The sequence below is a fragment of the Misgurnus anguillicaudatus genome, chromosome 7 (assembly GCF_027580225.2).
Source record: "Misgurnus anguillicaudatus chromosome 7, ASM2758022v2, whole genome shotgun sequence".
NCBI classification, from domain to species: Eukaryota; Metazoa; Chordata; class Actinopteri; order Cypriniformes; family Cobitidae; genus Misgurnus; species Misgurnus anguillicaudatus.
The window spans coordinates 39,999,622-40,027,604 of NC_073343.2; the positions used below are offsets into that span (position 1 = coordinate 39,999,622).

A 27,983-nucleotide genomic window follows, 5' to 3' on the forward strand; every position below is an offset into this window, starting at 1 on the left:
AATGAGCCAAACCAAGGGAGAAAAACTGTAATATGACAAAGTAAGTGTTTTGATTAATGACATTAATGTTTATATTTTTAATTAGTGTGTACAACTAGTCAACTAAATGAATATAACATGGCAAAGATGAATGCACATTTATATAGGCTATTGATTCAATAGATTTATAGCATTTTGAATAAAAACTTGTCATGGATTTATTGCATTTTGTGGAAAAAATTATCCGTTTTTATAATAAATCTTTGAAAATCAACTTATGGATTTGAATTTTTTATGTTTTTATAACCTAAAGATGCTGTGTGAAACTTTGTAACAGAAAATAGTTGTTTTCATCTTGTCACTTTCTTGGTATAGAAAACACGTTTTTACCAAAATTTGTCAAAATGGATTTATTGCGTTTTGGAACCAAACTCTTCATATATATTATTTGTATAAATTTTATATTTATATATTCCTAAAAGCTGTAATTTTTGTAAGGGAGTATCAATTTGAATATCAAAATTGATGCCTCTAATATCTCTCTTTATTATAGATATTTTAAGGGGAAATGTTTATGTTTGAAATGTTCACCTTTAATCTTATACCTTGATTGGAGATTTTTCATCAAAAAAAAAAAAAATGCAGAAATGTTATAAAAAGAATAATATTAAAAAGACCTAATATATTAGTATTCAGGCATTTTGTTGTACGCACATTTTAAATTTCTGTAGCTGTGTCACACTTTGTTACATTTGTACCTCTAATAAAAAATTATTACATTTATGCATTTGCCTTTTATCCAAAGCATTGCCTTCAGTTCATTCAAGTTTATTTTATCTGTTTGTTTCCTAAGGTTAAAAAGGTATTTATAGACTATAACAGACTATAAATACATATAGACTATAATAAATAATACATATAGGGGCTGTTTCCCAGACAGGGTTTAGGTTAATTCAGGACTAGGCCTTATTAATATTAGGTCATTTAAGAAGTTTTAACAAACATACCTTACAAAAACACGACAGGTGTGCATCTTAAGACAATACAATGTGAATGAAAAATGTTACAATTAAACAGGACAAGTTGTTTTTAAATTAAAGCAGCTCAAACATGCATTTTAGTCCGGGACTAGTATAAGCCCTGTCCGGGAAACCGCCCCATAGAGGCGGTTTCCCTGACAGGGATTAGACTAGTCCTGTGTAAAATGTAAGAGCTGTCCAAACTGAAAACAACTTGCATATCTTAAAATACATCAGTGCCCTTTGTTTTGCACACAAGTAATGTTTTTAGTAAGGAATGTTTGTTTAAACTAGTTATATTTCCTAATTAAACTAAGCCCTAGTCCTGGTTTAAGCTAATCCCTGTTCCAGAAACCACCCCATATACTATAATAGACTTCAAAATACATGTTTTAACCCTCTGGGGTCTAAGGGGTTTTTAGGGCCCTGGAGAAGTTTTGACATGCACTGACATTTGTGCTTTTTTCAGTTGCTTAAAAACATATAAATGGCAAAAGTCTCATAACACTGCGTTCAGCACAAACTGGGCTACTATATTATATGATTAACATGTATGTACATGTTTGTATTTTTGAGAGAAAAATGTTTATGCGTGTTTTTTAAAAAAGCAAAATTTTTAAGTCACTGATATAAGTCCACAAAACTCATTCTAAACATGTTTTCCCAAGACTTCAAAACAGGATCCAGTAGTCTAGAGTTTTTTCTTCAAAATGATCATTCGGCCTTCCCATTCACATAAAACAATATATTGATTTACAATTTCGAAGACACTTTTGGTTGGGAAAGGCCGTATGCATGGAGATTATACGTTTTTCTGTTTTTCTATAATGATGTCATGTAAGCACTATGATTAATATTTTTCACTTTTTTGCCTTAAGATTAGCAGTGTGATGCACAACTAATATAAAAACAAATTGTGTTTGGTCACTTAACTAGTCTTTTCTTGTGTAAGTTGGGGTTTTTTGGTCAAATTAGCTGTATTGTTAACCTAGTTGAGACAAGTGGGCTGTAGTCTACCGCTCTGGTGTGGAATGCAGACATCTGCTGTGTTGTAGGTGACAGGGGAGTCCGTGTGTCTCAATCAAGACCATGAATGACTCTTCTTCACGTTCCACCCTCCTCTTTATCACACGCTCTGCTTTGGCCATGGAGACTTGATGAATATCGAGTCTATTAGCATAAACGTCTGGCCACATCTCCGTGCTTCCTTCCTCACTTTTCACACCTGTCTGTGTCTGTAACATGTATCCTATGCAATGTACTGTAGAAAGATGCTTTTGAAGGTCTTTAGCATGACTGGTGAAGTGAACTGGATAATATCCATACTTCAGTCTAAAATATAAAGAAATAAACAAGAAACAACGAATGTATTAATTGCCATTGCAGCAGATTGTAATGGTTAATGATTGTTATTTATAGTCTTCACAGTACAATTTTAATGTAAGTTTGGACTTTTTAAAAAAAAAACGTATTTTTCAGAATAACTTCAACAATAAAACAATGCCGTGAAATCTCACCGGCTGTTATTACAGCCCATCAAGGTAGACCTAGAAAAATGTTACTAAATACATAATAAGTACTCTTTTATTTATGATAGCATGACGGCCGAGGGTCAGCATTTGCATGTGAGCCTGCAGCGGTGTGAGGAGAGACAGGGCAGAGGAAGGTCATGTTTAATTGAGCCACCCGCGATCCACAGAGCTCCCCGAACTGCCCCTCCTGTTTCAGTCCTCACCCTCAGCTCAGAGCCGAGGCTGTCGTATCCCATCATGACCCTCTGGAACAATTACGCTTTGTCTGTTTTACTGTTAAACTCCTCCGCAGTCAGCTCTATTGTTTTGCTTTTAACGGTAAAGATTGAGATTTAAAAATACAATCTATGGTTAGCTGCTTTTGTGGGATTCAATCGTTTTTTCTATTATTATTTGTGCAGTTACATTTTCAACAAAGTTTTATATTATGCATTTGGCAGACAGTGCATTTAAGCTATGCGTTTTATCAGTATGTGTGTTCCTGAATCAAACTCCTGACCTTCATGTTGCAAATGCAAAGCTCTACCAATTAAGCTAAACAAAAAGATCAGTTTCATTTTAGACCGATTTGTTTATTATTCTTATTCAAAGGTTTTATCTCCTCTATTGAATACAACCCGGCATTGATTTAATGTGTCTCCCCGCTTTTTACATGGACTATATCTTATAAACATTATTAATTCACAACATTTAAATTGATAAGTGCTCCGAGCCAAAGCCTACAAGGGCACTTTGAAAAGCAAACAGCAGCATGAATTTTCCCACTAAAAATGACTCCACGATGCATCATTTGACTGCAGCGCATCCAAGTGCTTGACAGAGATAATCTCAGCAATCCCACAGGTGACCTTATCGTTAACAGCAGGGCAGACGCATCCGCACGCCCGTCTTTGTACGCGTCTTTGACGTTCTTTAGGGAGCCAAAGTTTCAACCTTCCTCATCTCGATGTCAAACCCAAAACATTATGGAAAAGAGAAAATATCAGCGGTAATCTCAAAACTAACAAAGACCGTTAATAATTGGATGACTGAAAAATTAAAAGCGCTGTAGATATAGACCGGCATGGCAGCCGGTTAACAATAGACGGTGTTAAGTGACTTGACTCCAGGTTGAATGTACAGAGAAAGGGTTTATAAAAGCAGACACACGGAGACTCCCGGAGCGGGAGGGATTTTAACTCATGAACAGATGGTTTGGCGGCATATTGTCAAGGTCAAAGAACTTCAGAAGAGTTTTTCATCTCCTTTTGTTGAAGATCCTTTTGTCTTTATAGATGTTTGCACCTTGGATATTAATATTCAACAGTGTCTTCTTGCTTTACCTCATATCGCCACATACTATTTACTAATAATTTATGTTTATTTTATACTAATTTCTTTAAAAAACTAATGTAAGAGGCGAGCAGCTATACAATGCATGGTGATCTTTTATTTGAGACTAAGTAGAAAAAGTCACATTTTTAAATTGTGTCCTTGTTTTCAAAAGACCTTCTGTGTTTTTTGAAGTATGTATTATTAAGTATGTAGTATGTCATAGTCAAATCACTGTAAAATGCTGGATTCTGATTGGTCGATTTTGGCATTCTGCAATATTGTATGTATGCGCCTACACTGTAAAAAATACTTTGCTTCCCTAAAATTTTTTGTTAAATCACCTTAGATTTACAAGTCATGTCAACAGAGATGAGTTGTCACAACTTATAAAATATAGTTGAGAAAGTCAACTTAATTTTATAAGTTATAACAACTCACCTGTGTAGTTATAACAACTCCTCTCTAATCAAGATAAATAATAGTAAGTTGAAATGACTTGTAAATCCGAGTTGATTCAACAAAACATTTTAAAGGAATATTCCATTTTCTTAAAAGAAAAATCCAGATAATTTACTCACCACCATGTCATCCAAAATGTTGATGTCTTTCTTTGTTCAGTCGAGAAGAAATTATGTTTTTTGAGGAAAACATTGCAGGATTTTTCTCATTTTAATGGACTTTAATAGAGCCCAACATTTAATACTTAACTCAACACGTAACAGTTTTTTTCAACGGAGTTTCAAAGGACTATAAACAATCCCAAACGAGGCATAAGGTTCTTATCTAGCAAAACGATAAAAAAAAATGCTATTTTAAACCACAACTTTTCGTTTCCGGTCCAGCGCAACCTAACGTAAATGCGTAGTGACGTAGAGAGGTCACGTGTTACATATATAAAACGCACATTTGCGGACCATTGTAAACAATAAACTGACACAAAGACATTAATAAGTATCAGTTGACATACAACAATGTAGGAATGGTCCTCTTTCAACACATTTGTAAACACTGCGGCGGAGTTTCGCGTTCGTCCTCTGTGACCTCTTGACGTCATGACGTATTGCGTAGGGTCATGCTGGCGCATCACGACCGTATTTAGACGAGAAGTTGTGCTTTAAAAGTGGATATTTTTATTTTTCTTGTCAAAAATGACAATCGTTTCGCTAGATAAGACCCTTATGCCTCGTTTGGGATTGTTTATAGTGATTTGAAACTCCGTTGAAAAAAACTGTTAAGTGTTGAGTTAAGTATTAAATGTTGGTGTCTATTAAAGTCCATTAAAATGAGAAAAATCCTACAATGTTTTCCTCAAAAAAACATAATTTCTTCTCGACTGAACAAAGAAAGACATCAACATTTTGGATGACATGGTGGTGAGTAAATTATCTGGATTTTTCTTTTAAGAAAATGGAATATTCCTTTAAGGCAGCAAAGTATTTTTTACAGTGTACAGTAGATATTATACAGTATGTCTCCCACCATCTATTTGTGGTCAAAAATGAATCAATGTGAACTAAAATCAATATTTTAATGTTCCTTTATTGGTATTTAGCTGTGTAAAAAGTAGCTTTGTTTTTTATTGCTGACCCAAGTCATAATTTACTCAAGTAATATTTATTAAATCATTATTATTACTACCAGCTGTCACCTACTTTGCATTTGAATGGTGGCATAACCACAACAATCTCACAAAAGATGTATTAATATGAAAATATAATCAGCATTTGTTGAATGAATATGAAAGGTGTTTGATTAAATATTCATATTAAACAATGTTTAATAATGGCAAAGAAAGTAACCGCGCTGGTTAAGTAGTCACAGTAGGCGTGCATGCGTTTCATTGTGCTTCATTTTCTTTACCCACGCAGTTCTTAAAAGCATTACAATACATTGATTAACCTATTAAAGGCTACTATATAACTTTAAAACACTGTCCTTAGAAGTCAAACACTTTACATTAACCTTACACGCTAAAACTTTGCAATACTGTAAGAACATATCCAAAGATATAATACTACATTATATTATTATAGCCATGTATCGTCTCAGATGCACAGCATGCACACCTGTCTGTAGGACGGGGTCTCTGGGTTTGTGGGCCCGTATCGTTCATCTCTAAATAGCTCTTTGATAAGCCCAATTCTCCTCATCTGCAGACCGATACGGTCCCTCTCATTTCAGATGTCTGCCTGGCGTTATTAATGTCAGGCGGAGGATCTCGCGATAACATCTCCGGAGTGCTGACACCAGACTTTCCCAGCCCGTCTTTGATCTGATCCGAGTTTAGGAACGAGAATATCGGATCAGAAAAGCAGCTGTGTTGTACGGTTTTGATTGTACTTATAATTGCTATTCTGTGTCACTGAAGTTGAGATTAATTGTATAGGCTGTTTTATTAAAATGAGAACATTTTTTTATTTGTAAGACATGGGGTTTAAAGAGAGGATCATGTTATTTATGAGATCTAAAGGTCCGAGGTCTAGAAAATTTTGTTGTCACGAAAATGCATTTCACCCCATTTATATGATTTTAATTGATAATTAAGCTCATTTTAACCAGAAAATCTCTTTACTCTTTACAGTACATCTATTAATTCTCATTCGAGTCCCATTTCTGTAATGTTCTCATTACTTTTTACAGTATGTACATTAGATTTTATGCATAAGCACATAAACATTTTTTACAGTCATTGTTGCATTGTTTTTTTTACACTGTTAATGTTTATTTGACACAAATATTATGTCACAAAACATGAAGTCTTATTGGTCCTAAAGTAGTTTTGACATGTTTTTTGACAGGTTTCGAGTGATTATAGAGTCTATATCTTCCATGTTTCCCCAAACAGCCGAGTCTATTGTAACTGTTAGACAAAACGCCCCATGACTCCCATGTCATCTGCTTTTTATTAGTTACATCAATTCATCAGATGTTTCTCAGCACCATGTAGACACACTCGCACATGCTTTTATTGATAAGCTTTGCCATCGTCTGGAAAACACGGCAGAGGAAGGGTTTGGCGAAGATATTCATTGTCAGATATACTGCTGTGTTTTAATTAATGCTTGAATCTTGTACGGTATGAAGAGATCAGAGTCGTACTGGTGCTGAAAATTGATGCATTTTTTACTGGAGGCTCACATGAGAGAGAGAGAGAGAGAGAGAGAGAGAGAGAGAGAGAGAGAGAGAGAGGGCGAAAGAGTGTGGCAAACAAATGAACGAAGAGCTCTCATATTTCACCGGCTGACTCTGCCTCAAGTCCCGCTAGTGGGGTTGAGAGGTGATGTGCGATGCTGTCGAGCATCTGCTACAGAGAATCAGCATTTCAAAACAAGTAGGTTTGAATCTGCTGGCGTATAGCAGAGCTGTGGTTTAGTGGTTACTGCACATTTTCCTGACACATTGAGCCTCAGTGCTCTTTAGGAAGATGCAAGTTTAAATCTGATGTATGTTGCACTTTAAGATCTTGTTTCTTATCTGTTTACAAGTAATCTATCTATTATTTGTCTGGCAATCTGTCTGTCTGCCTGTCTCTCTGTCTATTTGTTCATTCATCTGATTGTCTGTCTGTCTGTTTCTCCGTCTGTCAAACTATTTACCTGCCTGCTTGTCTGTCTGTGCGCCTGTCTGTCTTTTTGTTTGTTTGTCCATCCGTCCATCCATCCGATTGTCTGTCTGCCTGCTTGCCTGTCTGTGTATCTTTCAAGCTATCTGTCTGCCTGCCTGACTGACTGCCTGTCTGTCTGTCTAGCTAGATACCTACCTGTCTGTCTGTCCATCTTTCAAGCTATCTGTCTGTCTGTGTGCCTGTCTGTCTGTCTAGCTAGCTACTTACCTGTCTGTCCATCTTTCAAGATATCTGCCTGCCTGTCTGTCTGTCTGTCTGTCTGTCTGTCTGTCTGCCTGCCTGTTTGTGTTTTTGTCTGTTTATCCATCTAATTGTCTGTCTGTGTGCCTGTCTGTATGTCTGTCAATCTAGCTACCTGTCTGTCTGTCTTTCTGTCCATCTATCCATCTGTCTGCCTGCCTGTGTGTCTTTCTAGCTACATACCTGTCTGTCTGCACTGTAAAAAATGTCTGTAGAAATTACAGTATTACTGGGTATTACTGGCAACTAGCTGCCAGTAACTTACTGTAGATTTTACATTTATGTTATTTACTGGCAACAGTTTGTCCGAAGTTAAATGAACATGAAACATTTTCAGTCTCTATCTTCTACAGTAACTTACTGGCAACCAGCTGCATAATTACAGCTAATTTTTTTCAGGGTGTTTATCAATCTGATTGTCCGTCTGTATGTGCCTGTCTGTATGTCTGTCAAGCTAGCTACCTGTCTGTCTGTCTGTCCATCTATCTATTCTTCTGCCTGCCTGTTTGTCTATCCAAATAGTCACCTACCTGTTTGTCTGTTTATCCATCTGATTGTCTGTCTGTTTGTCTGTCTAGCTAGCTACCTGTCGGTCTGTCCATCTATCCATCCTTTTGTCTGCCTGCCTGTTTGTCTTTCTAGCTAGCTACCTACCTGTCTGTCTGTTTATCCATCCGATTGTCTGTCTGTGAGCTTGGCTGTCTGTCCGTCTGTCAAGCTATCTGTCTGTCTGTCTGTCTGTCTGTCTGTCTAGCTAGCTTGCTACCTACCTGCCTGCCTGTCTGTTTGTCTGTCAAACTATTTATCTATCTGTCTTGACTGTCTGTCTGTCTGTCTGCCAGTCTGACTGACTGACTGACTGTCTGTCTGTCTTTCTATCTGTCTGACTGTCTGTATGTCTGTCTGTATGCCTGTCTGTCTGTTCATCTGTCAAACTATCTGTCTGTCTGCCTGTCTGTCTGTTCATCTGCCGAACTATCTTTCTGTCTGTCTGTCTGTCTGTCTGTCTGCCTGCCTGCCTAGCTGTCTGTCTGTCTGTCAAACTATTTATCTATCTGTCTTGACTGTCTGTCTGTCTGTCTGTCTGTCTGCCTCCCTGCCTGCCTAGCTGTCTTTCTGTCTGTCTGACTGTCTGTCTGTCTGTCAAACAATTTATCTATCTGTCTTGACTGTCTGTCTGTCTGTCTGTCTGCCAGTCTGTCTGACTGACTGACTGACTGACTGTCTGTCTTTCTTTCTATCTGTCTGTCTGTCTGTCTGACTGTCTGTCTGTCTGTCTGTCTGTTCGTCTGTCGAACTATCTATCGGTCTGTCTGCCTGCCTGCCTGCCTAGCTGTCTGTCTGTCTGTCTGTCTGACTGCCTGCATGCATATCTGTCTGTCTGTCTGTCTGTCTGTCTGACTGACTGACTGTCTGTCTGCCTGTCTGTCTGCCTGTCTGCATGTCTGTCTGACTGACTGACTGACTGACTGACTGTCTGTCTGTATGCCTGATGAACTGTCTGTCTGTCTCTTCGTCTGTCAAACTATCTGTCTGCCTGTCTGTCTGTCTCCCTGCCTGCCTGCCTGTCTGTCTGTCTGTCTGGCTGTCTGTTCGTCTGTCGAACTATCTGTTTGTCTGTCTGCCTGCCTGTCTGTCTGTCTGTTCATCTGTCGAACTATCTATCTGTCTGCCTGTCTGACGAACTGTCTGTCTGTCTCTTCGTCTGTCAAACTATCTGTCTGCCTCTCTGTCTGTCTCCCTGCCTGCCTTCCTGTCTGTCTGGCTGTCTGTCTGTTCGTCTGTCAAACTATCTATCTGCTTGTCTGTCTGCCTGCCTGTCTGTCTGTCTGTCAGTTCGTCTGTCGAACTGTCTGTCTGTCTGTTCGTCTGTCGAACTATCTATCTGTCTGTCTGTCTTCCTGCCTGTCTGTCTGTATGTCTGTCTATCTATCTATAGCCCTTGTATATTGTGCAGAGAAAAGAAACAGATCTCATGAATATTTGTAAATATGTTTGTTTTATACCTGCCACAAGAGTGTATTCATAAAGGAATGTGAAAAGAATTAATTCGCTCTACGTCTAAAAACACCTGCAGTAAACTAAAGCCAATATTGCTTTGCACAGACAACATCAGGTAGACGACACAAAAGTAGGCGGTTACAATGTACAGTTGGCCTCTATAAAGAAAAACGCTATTCATTACACATAAGGTGTGCTCTTTTTCTAGATGGCAGGGCCATAAAGCCGGTAATAACCTTTTTATCAGAAGCCAGGGTGACACCTTAATGTGACATACCCACCCAGATGCTGCAGGAGAGAAAAATGCGTTTGTAATCTCCTCTATGTATTAGAAGCAAGAAACCCATCATATAAGGATATAACAAGAGCTGATGAGCCCCTGTGACTCGTGCCATGAGGAATAATAGATGAGATTTGACCCTCTCAGATGTGAGACCACAGAGTCACAGACAGCATGTGTACAGGCCTGTTTTCCATCTCTTGCTTTGGAAAATAAGACTTTCGTTGTGCATGAAGAGAGAGAGAGAGATGAAGTCAAAGAACAAGCGTTATAAGAATTCAAACAAGAATAGATCTGGTGTTGCACTTATAATGTTATTCAATGTATATTTATTCATCCATCTGTCAGCGGTTCTGTCTCTTTAAGACTTTATTTCTTTGACTTCTGATCAAGATTTGATTCAATTTTAGATAATGAGGACAATTTTTCTGTAGTTTGTCATGATGGGTAAAGTCGAATGGCTCTTAACCATCGCTCTCTTTAAAAACACGCCTGTAAATACCGCTAATGCAATTATCAGTATTTATGAACACAAGCTTTTACAAATGAGAGCTAATTATTGTGACTTAATGACGCTGCTCTGAGCCGTCGCCTCCGTTGCGCCACTGCGTGCAGATAAGGCGAGAAATTTGCTTAGAGGATTTTTCCCAAATGTCATTGCCACTTTGTGTACAAGCATGATAACTTCATCCGTCCATTATCACGCGTAGCACCTGCGATGATGCACGGCGCTCTCCGGACGGCGCGATAGATAATTAGTAATGAATCAATATGTAGAGTTTGGAGAGGAGGTGCGGAGCGGGCCGACCCGCGACTGATAACGCATGAAAATAAACAGCGGGAGAACGTCAGAGATGCGGGTGAAGAATGAGGGCAGTGCTGCGATCTACTCCGCACTCTCTTTGCTGCGGTTTTTGGGACCGTCTGATATCTCTCCCCCATCCTTCCTGCCCCGTTCTGCAGTGAATACATTAGGAAAGAGCGATGCTAAGGCCGGTATCTGCCTGCGGGCCAGAGGCACATCCAAATACCCTGGCATCAATCAGACAAACCCGTGAGCTGAACAGGAAACGCATCATTTCCTGCAAGTGATTGGAAGTCTTTTGAATGGCAGTGGGTGTGAGGATGAAGGTGAATATCAAAGTTTGTAATATCAGAGTGTGATGTACTACATGCACTACGACTTTTATAACGGAAAGACTAGTCGATGATCAAAATTTGAATTTTTAAGTGAACTTTTTACTTTTAAGAGTCAGAGAGAGAATACCAAATGCTCATGTAACTAAATCTAAACTAAAAAAATCTAATACTACAAAAATGCAAAATACAGCATCAGCTTTAAAGGATTAGTCCATTTTCTTAAAAAAAATCCAGATAATTTACTCACCACCATCTCATCCAAAATGTTGATGTCTTTCTTTGTTCAGTCGAGAAGAAATTATGTTTTTTGAGGAAAACATCCCAGGATTTTTAATGGACTTTAATGGACCCCAACACGTAACAGTTTTAATGCAGTATAAAATTTCAGTTTCAACGCAGCTTCAAAGGGCTCTAAACAATCCCAAACAAGGCATAAGGGTCTTATCTAGCGAAATGATTGTCATTTTTGACAAGAAAAATAAAAAAATATGCACTTTTAAACCACAACTTCTTGTCTTCCTCTGGTCCTTTGATGCGCAAGCACGACCTCACGTAATACGTCATCCCGTCAAGGGGTCACGGATGACGAATGCGAAACTCCGCCCCAGTGTTTACAAGTGTGGAGAAAGAGGACCGCTCCGACGTTGTTGTATGTGGAATGATACTAATTAATATCTTTGTGTAAGTTTGTTGTTTAAAATGGTCCGCAAATGTGCGTTTCATATATGTAACATGTGACCTCTCCACGGCATTACGCAATCGCGTGAGTTCGCGCTGGCGCGTCACAGGACTGGCGATAGATGAGAAGTTGTGGTTTAAAAGTGCATTTTTTTGGGGGGGGTCAAAAATGACAATCGTTTTGCTAGATAAGACCCTTATGCCTCGTTTGGGATCATTTAGAGTCATTTGAAACTCAGTTGAAACTGCAATTTTATACTGCATTAAAACTGTTACGTGTTGGGGTCCATTAAAGTCCATTAAAATGAGAAAAATCCTGGATTGTTTTCCTCAAAAAACATATTTCTTTTCGACTGAACAAAGAAAGACATCAACATTTTGGATGACATGGTGGTGAGTAAATTATCTGGATTTTTTTTTTTTTTTAAAGAAAATTGACTAATCCTTTAACGCTTATCTGCCATATCTAGCTGTTTGCTCAGAAACATGCAGACGGGCCCTGCTGCTCTGTAGAGGGTTTGATCCCGAGTCCATTTTTCAAAATCTAACATTGGGAGACATGCAGGAGAGCAGCAGGAGTCATGTCTAACTTATCCCTTATGGACGCCAGCGAATTGAAGCTGAAATATTCTGTAAAGAGAGATGAGACGAGAGAGAGAGAGAGAGGCAGAAAGATAGTAACAGAGAGGGAGAGAGAGAGAAAAGTGGTCTAAGGAGATATCATTCCCACTTCTATAATGTGGGATAAAGACATGGTTTCACATATGGTATATTGGTAATGGGGTGACAGGCCACAAATCCCCTCATTTAAGTGCAAATGGCTGTTCTTTTTGGGAGGCCTAAGCATCTGCCTGCTAATGTCATCCTAACCCCCTTTGGATGCCTTTTTTGTTTTCATTATTCCCAGAATTCCATAGGGCACAGAATGCACAGAGATCAGTATCCATATAAAGAATGATGGCGTTGTTTTGATACACATGCTGTCTGGGTTGCTTTACATCCCAAATGATTAGGAATCATGCAAATAAGCATTTATTTTTTATGATAATTTACACAGTATGTAATGTAAGAGTTTTTTCCAATTCAGTTAATCTGAAAGCACATCACAGATGATATTTCTTTGAAGCGTGAATTTTAAATCCTAACTTAAAATGTATGTTATCTCCTCACCCCTGTTTAAGCTTTGAAAGGCTGGTAGTATCACACGATCTTACATTAACACAGCGCCCGCAGACGACATGCAAACGATGAAATGCTGACAACACTTTCATTAGTAAGATAGAGCCGTTGCATATTGAAGAGAGAGATTAAGAGTCCACCTTTTCTAGACGCAGATTTGACATGCAATAAAAAGATACAGGACGGGTCGCCTTGACAATCTATTTGTAAATGCATTAGACGTAGATAAATTCACAGTTTTCCCAATGGGAGGCTTTGGTGAACGTGTGGTAACACACTGGCTTTTGTGAAAAAGTGAAGGATTTCTGGTGGTAAAAGCTTGGTTATGAGTCAAGAATGCTTCGATTATCTTTTTGAATTGTAGAATTGCACATTTTCACTTTTAACACATTTTTGTCTTTAATGGTTCATTTGGTTTAACTACACAACACTTCTACAGTATGACTCAAGCAGTTAGTTGGGTGAATTTCACAAAACCACAACACAGAAATCAAGGACACATCTAGATCAGATCAGATTTATACAAAAATCTTTGCAGATAGATTATTGCATTACAGTAATGTAAATCTAATAAGACTATTATTGAATAATAAATAATGTCTTGAGAATTACAAAACAACTGAAAAGTAATGTATTTCTGACGTGTCCTAGTCTTATTAAAGAGATAGTACACCCAAAAAAGAAAATGTTCTCATTATTTACTCACTCTTATCTTGTTACAAACCTGTCTAAAGGGTGAACAGAAAGATAATTTGTGGAATGTTTGTAACCAAACCGATCAGAGGCCCCATTGACTTTCATAGTATTCTATTATCCTGCTATGGTAGTCAATGGGGCCTCTGATCGGTTTGGTTGTGATGGATTGCCCAAAAACGAAAGCTTTGTCATTATTTACTCACCCTCATGTTGTTTTTTGTAGGGTGGCCATTCGTGCCAGTTCCGCCGGACACGTCCCAAACATGTTTTCGGGTTCGTTCTCCGGAAGTCGCGTTGGTCTACCGCATACGTCATCAAGGTTTAATATTTCACGTTTATTTTCAGAAAAGCAACCGTTACATTTCAAGGTAAGAATGAAACTACAATGATTGTATGTCTTAAAAAGAAATAAATCGTAATTTTCTAATGTATTTTAACTGAAATGTGAGAACCTCGATGACGTATGCGGTCGACCATCGCGACTTCCGGAGAACGAACACGAAAACATGTTCGGGACGTGTCCGGCGGAACTGGCACGAATGGCCACCCTAGTTTTTTGGTTACTATAGGAGTAGATGGTGACCACCTCTTCAAGTTTCAAAAGGACCCAAAAAGTGGTTAACAAATAACTCCACTCGACATTTTAGGGCCGTTTTTGGGTGTGTCGTTTTAAATGCAAATGAGCTGATTTCTGCACTAAATGGCAGTGCTGTGAATGGATAGTGCAGATTAAGGGGCGGTATTATCCCCTTCTGACATCACAAGAGGAGCCAAATTTCAATGACTTGTTTTTTCACATGCTTGCAGAGAATGGTTTACCAAAATTAAGTTACTGGGTTGAATCACATTTTCTAGTTTGATAGAAGCACTGGGGACCCAATTATAGTACTTAAACATTGAAAAAGGACAAGATGTGTCCCCTTTAAGATTTTTACTTTTGAATAATGTGTACCAACTGAAACAACAGCGATGTCTACAACAAATAAGCAGAGTAAGTAAATGTCTTCAGGACATTTAAATAGTTCAAATAATGTCTGCCTCGGTCACCATCCACTCCCATAGTAAACTGAAAACCCAAAAATTAGCATTTGTGTTCTGAAGAACAAAAAAGATATTGGGGGTTCAAACAACAAAGTTTTTGTTTTTGGGTGAACTATAACTTTTACACATGGGTTCTAGGGCTAGGCAATTTTTTTTCTTTTTTCGATTAATCGTTGTTGTTTTTTACGTGGTCGATTTAAAATCGATTCTCAAAGAGCCGAATCGATTTTTTTCCATATTTATTTCCGTAAACATTAAACGTAATATTAACGTTAATCTAATTACTAGTCTTCTTCACTAGATGTCACCCTCTTTTTTGCCTTGCGCGATGTTACCAAGGAGCGAGCCTATCATTCATTCAATGCTTAAAATGGCGGTTTCGGGTGTTTCATCGACGTTGATGCCACCTTCACATAAAAAGTCAGAGGTATGGAAGCATTTTAGACTTAGCAAGCAAGACGACGACGACAGTGTTGTGGCTTTTAATTTCTTTTTATTAATTACCCACTTGTAAAGTGCTGTTCACTGTTCTTTTTTATTAATATAGTATTTGTATTAAATCTATATTCATTGTGTTGAATCAAGAATCGAGTATAAAAACCGACCCGAGAACCCGAATCAAAAATTGAACCGAGAATCAAAATCGAATCGATTTGATAGCTTGTGAATCGAAATCGAATCGATCTGGAACATCAGAATCGATACCCAGCCCTAATGGGTTCTCTAAGGGGGCGTGTACACCAAAGCTTTTAAACGCGACCGTGGGTGCTTGCCAGCATTTCTACCAGCACTTCCTCCACTGTGATTGGACGGCTAAGATAAAAGTGACATTGACAAGCTGAGCGTTTCACCCTAATTTGAACATTTTTCAACTCTGGGCACAGACAAAAACTGCCAGCTCCTGGTGTTTTTTAAAAGCACGGCATTGGAAACAATCGAAAACATACGGTGGCCGCAGGTGTACACGTCCCCTAATAGTCATCATCTAGGTCTGATTATCCTTTGAGTTTTCTCTGAAGACGACTGATAAATCCCTCAATGTCTTGGTCCAGTTTTACCACAGGTCATTAATTATAAAGAGATTTTGGAGGATTTGTTTGTAGTATCACACACCATTGATCACTCAAATTACCACTGAGAGCAACACTATCTGACCTGATCAAAAAAACAATGGTTTGATACTTGAAATTTGTCACTTCAGACATGCATTGCCTCAGGCTTCTGTTCCCTTCTGCCACTTCGTGTTCAGTAGTGAAAAAGCAGCTAGTGAAAAATTAACGGTTGTATTTGTCCGAGTTAAAAATAGATGCTCAAATACAGATATAGACTGAAAGCCATTTTACAAAAACTCAGTATTCACTTGACTGCGACTGACATGCATTTTTACACTCGTCTGTCTTTTAATCAGAATTAAAGTTGTTGTCTTGCCGTATAAAGGTATGCTGTTTTCATACCTTTAGGTTTAATTTTAGCCAACAAACTAATAGTTTCATTTCCCCAAGAAAAGATGGCTTCCAAATGTTAAGGTATGTGTTCAACCTTTTCTTTCAATGAAAATGAATAGCTATATTAAGTTCTCTTATTTTCATGGCATTTTGGCGCAGCGAGCAGCGGGGTTCGATCGATATTCCTTTAATGGAACAGAGAGAGAGAGAGAGAGAGAGAAAGAGCGAGCGAGAGATTCCAGAACCCTCAGCCATGTTTCCTACAGGAAAAGCAAACTCACTCTTAAGATAAGATGGAGTATTCGTTTACATTTCTCATGTCTTTATACTGCACAGTAGGATAATTGAGAATAAATCAAATGTCATCTACTAGAAGACAATGAGGCTGACGTGAGTACAGGTGTAGTGTGCGGAAGAGGCGAGATAGTTGTTTTAAGATGTTTTTTGCCTGTAACACATCTTGCACAAGAGTTTTCTTTTTTATAAAGGTGGATAAAGGTTTTACAGACTATTAAAAGGTAAAAAAAATTTTTTTATATTTAAAACTCAATTATTTTATGGCATTGCTATGAATAAACTATTTTAACATCTTTATTTTTAAAGCATTCCACGCCTGCCATTTTTTTGAAAAGTTGCCCGCCAGCATTTTTTGTGATTTTCACAAAAGTTTCACAAAATGCCTTCCAGGAAAATTTTCTTTTAAAAATATATAAACATACAAATATATCAAATGAAAGAACAGACCTTCTGCTTTCAAACAAACAAACAAAAAAAAAACATTTTATCCTATTTATATTTTTTATTCTGCTTATAAACTATTAAACATATGTATTTTTCTTTAAAATACATTTTAAAATAATTGCATTTTTGTGTAGGAGATCAGATACAGAACGATTATCAAAACATACACAGAGTTTAAAATTAATAAATAACATTTTGGTTTGAGTTTTTTCATAAATTGGGTGAGTGCGCCATCTTGTGAATAATCACATTATTGCAGATTAACATAAAAATGTATCAGGAACACGTTTTTAAGGAAATTTTTTCTTTTAATGGTTGAGATAACTCGTCAATGGCGGGGGAAATAGTTAAGAGTGTAACACCAGTTACTTTAGCTCTATCCCCGCCAGTGTTTTTTTTTACGTTTCCAGCCAGCACCAGTTTTTTTTTTTTTTTTTTGATTTTCACAAGAGTTTAATGCCTACATACAATTTATCAAATGAAAGAACAAGCCCTCTGCTTAAAAAAAATGTTTGTTAATTTGTTTTTTTTTTATCACCTCTCAAATATGGGTAGGTATCTTCAAAAATACCAAATTTGGGACAAAAAATTTAGATAATTGCACTTTTGTGAAGGACTTTTGATAGAGATCAGATTTAGAGCAATCATCAAAACATACACAGTTTGAACTGTTGGACCTTACGGGGTTGCTTCCGGGTTTTATAAGTTGGGTTAGAGTGCCACCTGGTGGATAATAGCGGAAATATGGATTGCCGAAAAAACTCGTCATTGGCAGGAAAGCATTTTCTTAGTGGTGGGGAAAGAGTTAAAGGTGATTCTGCTTTGATTTTCACATCAGCACTGACCAAATATGCCTAAAAATTTGTATATATAATAATAGATCTACCCGTTCTCACCAAGATGCGTACAAATGACACGCAGTGTGATTATCGTGCAATAGATACGCCAAATTCCGATTTTGCGTGCATATGATACGCCAGTCCTTCCCATTCACTTATATGGCGAATCGTTTCGTGACGTTTTATTTATTGTTTTCTCATTTGTTTTCTGTTTTTTAAACCATTTTCGCTTTGTAATAGATATATACTTTTGCTTCCTAACTCCAGATGTGATTCTTGTAAAATGCCTTTTTAATTCCTGTTTCATGTCACATCCCAAAAATAACTTGCATAAATTCAAATTGGAAGACGCTTGGACATCTTGTTATTGTTTAATTTCCTGAAATTGTTTTACCTCATTGCAAGGTTTTATCTTATTTTCTCATTTCTTATTTTTCTATTTCCCCGTGAACTCTGGTTGGTGGGTGGAACGGGAGTTTGCGAGAGTTGATATGATGTTTCCTCGCTCAGGGCATGGCCTAGGCCGGCTGCTAACTGTAATTTACTTTTCTCTCTCGGTCGCCTGCGGTCTGCCTCGCCGTGGCTGTGTTGAATGATGTGCTAATCCATTATATTCTTCAGACAAGTGTATCGACCAGTATAAACAGACTGGAGGGCACGAGTCTAAATGAAAGCCATAGTTTCCCTCTGAATCATTTAACTAGATCCTCAAGCAACAGCAGCACATAACAGCCTTTCTTCAGACTGCTGAATATACATTAAGAAGCCATTAAACTCGCCAGCGCGGCCCGGCTGCAGAAACAGTTGATCTGGATGGAGTCGCACCCCTGTATTTCTTCCAGATCGTGTTATAACCTCAGCTTACCTTGTAGTAGGGTAACCCTTAATTCTGTGGACCTGTTAGCAGAACTCTGTGCTCCATCTGCTGGCTTTCTTAGTGTTTGGCTTTAGAAGCCAGTGCACATGCATTGAAGCGGCATGAATTGGTGCTGCTGAAAGCATTTTAATAGTTTTGATAAAAACATATGGTCAGACTGTGATGCTATTCGTAACCAAGTGTTTTTTGTTAATATTAGTAACACACATAATGTTAAAGGGATACTTCATCCAAAAATTAAAAGTCTGTCTTCAGTTAGTCATCGTCAAGTTGTTCTGCTGAACACAAAGTAAGATATTTGTAATGAAGCAGGAAACAGGAGCACCATTCACTTCCATAGTAGGACCCCTTAAAGGATACAGAGGAGGAGCACCAGTACATTTATCAAATTAAGAGTACATTTATGATTGTTTATAACACATTATTACACAACATAACACAACGCGTTATTATGATGGTTAGGTTGCGAAGATATTCAAATAATTATTTTTTGCATATAACACTTTTAATTGAACTTAATAGCTTTTATTGTGGGAATGTTATGTTCTTCTTTTTTTATTATTTATTAATGCATTTAAGTTTGATGCCTAATTAAATTTTTCCCCAAAACATTTTTTTTTGTCGAGGTGGTATAACCCTACCGAGCCCCTAAGGTGACATGATTGGAGTAAAAAAAATTGAAAGTTTAGTTTTTATGTGCTCACATGAAACTTTCGCGAAAATTAAATAAAAAGCAAAAATTAAATAGTTTAGAAAAATTAAATAGTTTTATTCTCGATAGTTTAACGTGCGCACTCAATAGTTTCACATGAGCATGCGATAGTTTCACGAAACTTTCGGAAAAATTAAATAAAAGCAAAAATTCAATAAAGTTTAATTTCTCGATAGTCTCACGTGCGCACTCAATAGTTTCACATGAGCATGCAATAGTTTCACGTGCGCACGTGAAACTATCGAGTGCGCACGTGAAACTATCGAGTGCGCACGTGAAACTGTCCAGTTTAGTTTCGCGTGCTCACGTTATTTTTTTATTCTTTTTTGTGATACTGTCACGCATTTCCGCGTTTTTTCGTGACCACGAATTTCTGTTTATGTTTTATTGTCAAGTATTGGTTACTCGACTGTTTTGTCCTATTTTATTACCATTGTCGCTTTGGTTTAGGGTTAGATTTACATATAATTACTTTCTTACCCTAACGCCAGATGACAATGGTTTAAAAATCAGAAAATATAAAAAATAAATCAGAAAAAATAGTATAAACCAATACTTAAAGTGACATCCTATTGCAAACACCAAATCTAACCCTAAACCGAAGCGACAATGGTTTGAAAATAGGGAAAAGCAGTCGAGTAACCAATACGTGACAATGACACATAAACAGAAATCTGCGATACGATCACGAAAAAACGCGGAAATTTGTGACAGTATCACGACAAAGAATCACAAAATTACGTGACTATAGGTATATCATTTCGTGAACCCCCTGACCCCCTGTTGAAGATTCATGCTGTATTTTAAGCCTGAACATGCAAATGCATTCACATAGATGTATAATAATAATTAAAGGCTGGCAAATCAAAACTGATTTTTCATTTTGTTATAAACTTATATCATCTGGGACACAAAAAAGAAAATGTAAAGTAAAAGGTTATAGATACTGACAGCCTCAATCACCGTATACCACAGTATTTTTCTATGAAATAAGTGAATGGTGCCTGAAACTGAATATTTTAATATCTACTATTCTGTTCCAAAGAGATCTAAGCATACCACATTACTGTCAGTTTCAATAGAGAGATGTGACAGCGCTAAAAATCTTCTTTATTGTAAGTTTGTTTGTGTTATTAATCTGTGCACAGACATTTGGTTAAAGTTAATAACAAGCGCAGCTCTCTAGCCCCGCAATTTGCTTCGACACAGCTATTAATTATTTGCTAATTGAGACACGAGCACGGATTCATTCATTAAGTGTCTCGAGACCCTCGCCGTCTCCACAGAGCATCTCGCTGCTCGAGGATTTGCACAAAGAGCGACTTTTCTGTGTAGAACATTTTGTCCGCTTGGTTTTATTAGCGTCATTTTAAACTATCCACTCGAAAGCTTTTGACAGCTAGAAACATTCATGTGAGGAGTGGATACAGTTTGAGTTTTGAATGAAGAGTGTGTTTGGATGTTGTTTATGATGTTGCAGAGGGCGCAGGGAACATTAGGTCTGTCTGAATGAAGAGTGAGGGTGCAGATGGTTTCGTGGGGTCTCGGTGGACGACTCAGTTGTGGTTAGTGTTGCAGAGCATGCTGGGGTCACTAATGACTCCCTCAAGCCTGACTGACAGCACACACAGACACACAACAGGACGGGAATAGAGGTCAGATCGGGTAAAATTCATGTATCAGTTCAGAATACCTGTACGGTGATGATTTTTTTGCATATCCGATTTGAATGACTGACTATCCACAACTGTTCTGATCCGATTTGTATCTTTTTCGGAAAGGCTGCATTGGTTTCTTTAGCATTGATGTTGTGTGGAGGTGTTTGAAATGGGTCTGCTCTCATTGGCGTGTGACATCATAATACCGCGAGAGCGAAGTGCTTTCAAATCCCTCTCATGGTGCTTTAATGGCATAGAGCCGCATGAATTCAAACACTTAGGACCAGATTTACTAAACGGAGCAGATTAGTGCGAGAGCGCAATTCTAAAGAAAGCTCAGATGGGAGTGGTAATATTTGCGGGTTATTTACTAAAAAGGCACAAATAACACAGGCGCACCAACTGATTTACATAATAACCAACACAATCTACTAAGAACAGTGCAAATTAGTACAGGGTCACAAATAAACTGAGCTGATGAGGTGCAGGTGATCTACTAGCACCTGATGAGCTTGAGTTCAGCACCACAGACATCGCAGTAAAAAATATGGGGTGTGAAATCCCAGCTAACGAAGCCATAAGTTTTGAAACGCCTGGTATTGTTGGACTTCTCCTAGTGACCCCTCTTTTATTTACTTCAGTAACTAAAAAATAACATGGTTTAGCAAACTATAAATAGTATGTTCCGCTGGCATTCCAAATATACTTTTACATGTTAAAAATGAATCACTGGCCTTGTATCACACGCTCCCTGATGTGATGCTTCTTCTTTTAGCATCAACTGCAGCCATTTCAAGCGCAAAATGATTTCTATGTTAAATATTGGCGCAAATACCAGTAATATCACGCGCGTAAACATTAGTAAATTGCGTTGTGTGAATCATTTAAATAATCTCCTCCCATAAATGTAGTGTCTGAAAGGGAAACTCCTAGAAATGCAAATGCAATAAGATCAGTCGCAAAAATAACTAGACCACACCGTTTCAGCGCTAATGATCCACTGTGCGTCTTTAGTAAATCCCGACATTCATTATTTAATGCCAAAATGATGGTTTGGTCTGCCGCAAGCTGTTAGTAAATCTTGCCCTTAAAAAGGACAAGACTTTTTTAAAATGTTAAATAAATCTTTGGTGTCCCCAAAGTACGTATGTGAAGTTTTAGCTCAAAATACCATATACAGAATTTATTATAGCATGTTAAAATTTCCACTTTGGCAGTGCCGTGGTTGGATAGTGCAGATTAACTCTTTCGCCGCCATTGACGAGTTATCTCGTCAATCAAGAGAAAACGCTTCCCTGCCAATGACGAGTATTTCTGTCTTTCCGCAATACCGCTATTATCCACTAGGTGGCCCTTCCGCAGCTGCATGTCCGTGTCTGTTTTAAATGGGATCTCTCTGAATGGGATCTCTATGAAAAGTCCGTCACAAAAATGGAATTATCTCTGCTTTTTGCGCAAACTGTGGTGTTTTTGCAGAAACCTACCCATATTCAAGAGCTTATTACAAAACGTGAAAGTTTTTTTTTTTAAAGCAGAGGGTCTGTTCTTTCATTTGATATATTGTATGTTTATATATTTAAAGAAGAACATTTTCTGGAAGGCATTAAACTTTTGTGAAAATCATGAAAAACGCTGGCGCTGGATGGCAACTTTTTTTTAAAACGCTGGCGGTGAAAGAGTTAAGGGGCCGTATTATTATAAGATGATCCCCTTCTGACATCACAAGGGAAAACATGTTGTCTTTTCTGCTGACTCCAGTCGCACATCAACAATAACACAACAATAACTTGCTTCTGACGCAACAATGTTTGACATGTTTGAATTTTGCATGTTGTGAGAATGTGAAATAAGTAAAAAGTTATGCCAGATCCGATAAGAGTGTTCAGAACTAAAACAGATTTTCAGAAATGCCATTCATGAATGTAGAAAGGTTCTTGATGTTTGATCATAGGTCTGTCCATGTATTATTTTTTAGGGTTCTTTTAGGCATCAGTACATACACAGTAGATGTTTATTTTAGGTAACTAAAGGTTAAGATGTCGTTCTGAGAACAGGCTATCCAGAACCCTTTTAGTAGATTTGTACAGATTTGAAACAAAGTTGTTTGGTGGATTTGGTGAATTGCATGAATAATGATGTTTGGTAGAAAATCTGACATTCACAAAACTCGGCACTTAGTGTGTACATACAAACAGCCGCACACACACACACACACACACACGTACAAGTTCATAAAATGAATCAAATCTATGTGAAATTCATGACCTTCTCTGTTTTCGTGTTGTGAAATCCCTGCTTTGCTGTGGACAAACACTTTTCCCCTGCTAGTGAAACAGCTGTACAGAGATTAACATAAATCGGCAGTTGGTTAGTGTGTGTTTAGCAGTGCATTAACAAATTTGCCACCTTAATGAGTCTCTAAGTAATTGCCTTCCTGCCCCTGAATACAAACAGTCCATTACCTACAACTATATGATTTTTCAGTACCAAAACACCAATTCTCTGTCTGTACGCTTAAGTTGTTTTCAAATTAAGCCACTCTTGTGTTTTTACATTGCCTTGTGCATGTGTGTATCTGGGTTGTGAGTGTTTATTAATGGTTTTCTGTGTGTACACTGGGTTTTCAGCTTATGGTCAGCCATAGACTATGTTGAATTGATTTTTGGTCTGCCTGTTTTAATGTATTTTTACAGTGTTTTGTACAAATGTACTTTGGTAAAGGTGAACTACATGTATGTTTTTTTCGATGGAGACTGTCAAATAGTTTGTTTGTACAAGCACCATATTACGATGTCAAGGTACGTGTAAGCGATTAGTGCCCTCTAGTGGCCAGCAGCTTACACAACCTGTGGTTATGTTGTCACATTTTTTACCTTATACGTCAGATTAGATGCATTTAGTTTTCTGCATTTAATTTTTTTTTAATCCATTCAGCTGATCTCAAGGTCTGGTGGTACCACTTTTAACATAGCTTAGCATTATTCATTGAATCTGATTAGACCATTAGCATCGCGTTAAGAAATAACCAAAGAGTTTCAATATTTTTCTTATTTAAATCTTGACTCTTCTGTAGCTACATCGTGTACTAAGATATTACACACTGCCCGAAAATAGTCCCCTGCTATTAAAAGTAATCAAGGGGACTATTTTCGGGCAGTGCGTAATATCATTGCGCCTGCTGCAGCCATGTTACAGCAGCAAAGTCCTTGATTATTACACCACAATGAGAGTATAGTTCCTATATATCTGCCTAGAAAATCACAACTTTTAATTTTCTGTCTGTCTTAGTACAAGATGTAACTACAGGAGATTCCAGTTTTAAATAGGAAAAATATTGAAACTCTTTCATTATTTTTTGCATGATGCTAATGGTCTAATCCGCTTCAATGGATTGTGCTAAGCTATGCTAAAAATTATACCGTTATATGATATGTTAACAGCGTGACTTGTTAGTCACCTTCAAAAAACTATTAGCATGATGAGCCTTCAGGTGCCGCTTGAGGTTGGTGGTATTCTTCCCACCTAGTTTGTGGCCACATTTATCGTCGTCTCCCAATATGCATTCCGTTTTTCTTTCTGATGGATTATACAGACAGATTTCACGCAAAATAGGCAGAAATGACATGCGTTGTGAATGTCAGACTTATAATCATTTTCGTTCCGTTTCGTCAACAAAAACTTGAAAGCCTCTCGTCATGTTTTGGTCACCTTAGAGCCATTTTAGCTAGTCATTGTCGCGTTAGCGTCATAAAAAAAAGGTGCGTCAACAAAATCATTTCGTTATCGTCATCGTTGACGAAAACAACACTGCCACCAGACCTGAAAATCAGCTGAATGGTTTTCAAAACGGTAAAAAACTCTAGGGGAGCTGGAAAGTGAGCCTATTTTTAAAACAAGTGGAGTGTCCCTTTAAAACATTACTTCTTTCTGGACTAGAATGTTTACTATGGTAAATGTTTGTTAAATAAATAAGTTAATTTATAATTATTCAAACATTTCTAAATATACACACACATCACTTTCTGTAACGGCTGTGTGCTGTACTAAAACCGCCGGCCTGCATGTCGCAAGCGCCGCTCTCATATTTTACCTCTTTTCATTCCCTCCATGTCTCAGCATCATCTTTCATAGAATCTCGGCTTGGCAAGCGCAGCACCAAACATATCAAAAGCGCTGGGGTGGAAAAATATTAGTTTACACAAAGGCAGGCTGAGAAATTAAGGATGATTTTATTTTTCTTATCTTTCCCCCAATTCATTACTTTGCAGTTTGTGGCAGGTTGCGGGCTTGTCAGAAGAGACTAATGGCTTGTCGGTGCCGTGGAGGAAGCGGCGCGGCCTCGTCGACATTAACGCTCCCTCTCTCCCAGTAGAGAAATCTGTTTGATCTGAAATTGAAAACAAATAGTAATTTCCCATAGTCACTTTTTATGGAATTTACCTTCTGCGAAACCTCTTACATCGCTTCTGCACCGGCACATGCTGGAACTGATGTATTTATCGGCGTGATCCCACACGAGGGTCTGTCTTAGGTGAGGTACACGTCAAACTAAAAGAAACGCACAGTACTGAGATAATACTTAACCTTCACAAACAAATATAATTCACAAACAAAAGCAGTGACATTACAGACAACTAGCTGAGGTGCGGCTGCTGACGGGTTGTTTACGTGAATGTGAAGTCGTATGCCAACGGAGGGCGAAGAGAACAATTGTCCTTGAAAAGGAAAAAGCGCAGAGTCCCACTTCGGCGTCGCTGACGCATTCTTTAAAAGACCCCTGATTAAATGACAGTCGCTTTGTTGTTTACACATGGAGACCTCATCCAGCATCCAGCGAGTTTCTCTTCTCCCACGCATACGACAAAGATTAGAGTCTAAGTCTGTGTGCGTGAGAGAGAGAGTAAAACTCCAACAACCTCCAAAAATCTGGAACAGCGTGAAGTGCGAGAGGTTTTGCATGTGGGCGGGGACGCATTTTCTCTCTTTATCCTTGGTAGTATTTTTTCGGAAAAATAAAATTCTCTTTAAAAAGCCTCTCTTTGGTTGAGGCGCCGTTTTGAAGCCACGGTAGAATGAGAGAGAGAGAGAGCGAGGGAATGGGAAAGTTAGTGGTTTAGTGATCTTGCAAGGTCATTTTTAACAGCTGAACGCATGGATCCTCTGGGATGGCAGACACATGCAGACTAATAACGTGTGTGGAAGCGAGTTGGGAAGATCTGATGACTGGATTTACCTTGCGATGAAATTAATTGCCCTAACACTCACTCCTCTGTAACATCACACACGAACACAGAGTAAATGAAGGACACTATTGCCCTGGCGTGTGTCGTTCAAAGAGATCGCTTTTCAGTCTCTATGTATCTTATTCATCTCTTTACATCACATTGTCAATATTAATACACTGCATCTCATGACAGATTGATTTTTTTATTTTTATTATACCAGGCGTGCAACACAAGTCTGCTAAATAACGCCAAAACCATAGACTTGTACAAATACGGACTTAGTGTCGGTGACATCACCCATAGGTTTGTGAAGAGCAATTTTTAAGCCAATAGTTGGCCACGCATCACTCGCAGATAACCGAAAATGGGTAAAGAGGCAGGACGTGGGTGAAGCTGAAGTGGCTGGTTGCTGAAACCACGCCCACCTAGCTCAACGGTAGTGACAGCAGTGGCTGTTCACCTGTCAATCAAGTGGCCATGCCCTTAAAGGAATAGTCCATTTTCTAAAAAAAATCCAGATAATTTACTCACCACCATGTCATCCAAAATGTTGAAGTCTTTCTTTGTTCAGTCGAGAAGAAATTATGTTTTTTTTATGTTTTTATGTTAGGTCTGGTTCTGTGATACGCCAGCGCGACCTAACGTAATTGCGTAATGACGTAGAGAAGTCACGTGTTACATATATGAAACGCACATTTGTGGACCATTGTAAACAATAAACTGACACAAAGACATTAATTAGTATCATTCCACATACAACAATCGCGTTCGTCCTCTGTGACCTCTTGACGTCATGACGTATTGCGTGAGGTCGCGCTGGTGCATCACAGGACCAGAGATAAACAAGAAGTTGTGGTTTAATAGTGCATATTTTTTATTTTTCTTGTCAAAAATGACAATCGTTTTGCTAGATAAGACCCTAATGCCTCGTTTGGGATTGTTTATAGTCCTTTGAAACTCTTGAAACTGTTAAGTGTTGAGTTAAGTATTAAGTGTTGGGCTCTATTAAAGTCCATTAGAATGAGAAAAATCCTGCAATGTTTTACTCAAAAAACATAATTTCTTCTCGACTGAACAAAGAAAGACATCAACATTTTGGATGACATGGTGGTGATCTGGATTTTTCTTTTAAGAAAATTGACTAATCCTTTAATTATGCAGAACTTTAAGACTTAAAATAATTTAACTCATTCCCCGCCAGACTTTTTTTTTTAAGTTGCCCACCCACATTTTTTGTGATTTTCGCAAAAGTTTCACAAAATGCCTTTTTAGGAAAATTTTCTTCTAAAAATATATAAACATAAAAATATATCAAATGAAAGAACAGACCTTCTGGTTTTCTCTGCTTATAAACTCTTATGGGTATTTTTCTTAAAATGAAATAATTGCATTTTTGTGAAGGAATTTTGTTAGAGATCAGATTCAGAGTGATAATGAAAACATACACGAGTTTAAAATTAGTAAATCATTTTTTGCGTCAGTTTTTTATAAATTGGGTTAGTTCGCAATCTAATGGATAATTTCGATATTACAGATTAACATAAAATCTTATCAGAAACATGTTTTTTATCCAAATGTTTTCTCTTAATTGCCGAGATAACCCCTAATAGTTGTCTTGAAGGGCAAATTATCTATATAGACCAAAATCACTTTTTGCACCAGGCTGTAAACATATTATTTTCCGCTGTAAAGTTGGGCTTTTTAACATGGAGGTCTATGGGATTGACTCCCTTTTGGAACCAGTCGTCCAGTCGATGAATTG

The 27,983-nt window shown here is 37.8% G+C and overlaps 1 protein-coding gene and 1 long non-coding RNA gene across 6 annotated transcripts in view; one reads left to right on the top strand and one right to left on the bottom strand.

Annotated features, from left to right (window-relative positions):
• npas3 (neuronal PAS domain protein 3) overlaps positions 1 to 27,983 on the top strand; it is a 371,234-nt gene that overhangs the window by 252,707 nt on the left and 90,544 nt on the right. The gene's annotated exons all lie outside the window — the stretch shown is intronic.
• Positions 1,230 to 26,454, bottom strand: LOC129416973 (uncharacterized). Its single transcript, XR_008635644.2, has 5 exons — positions 25,625 to 26,454; positions 25,456 to 25,544; positions 25,258 to 25,383; positions 25,087 to 25,169; positions 1,230 to 2,330 (listed from the first exon to the last, which is right to left on the bottom strand). It is a non-coding gene; the product is annotated as an uncharacterized lncRNA (long non-coding RNA).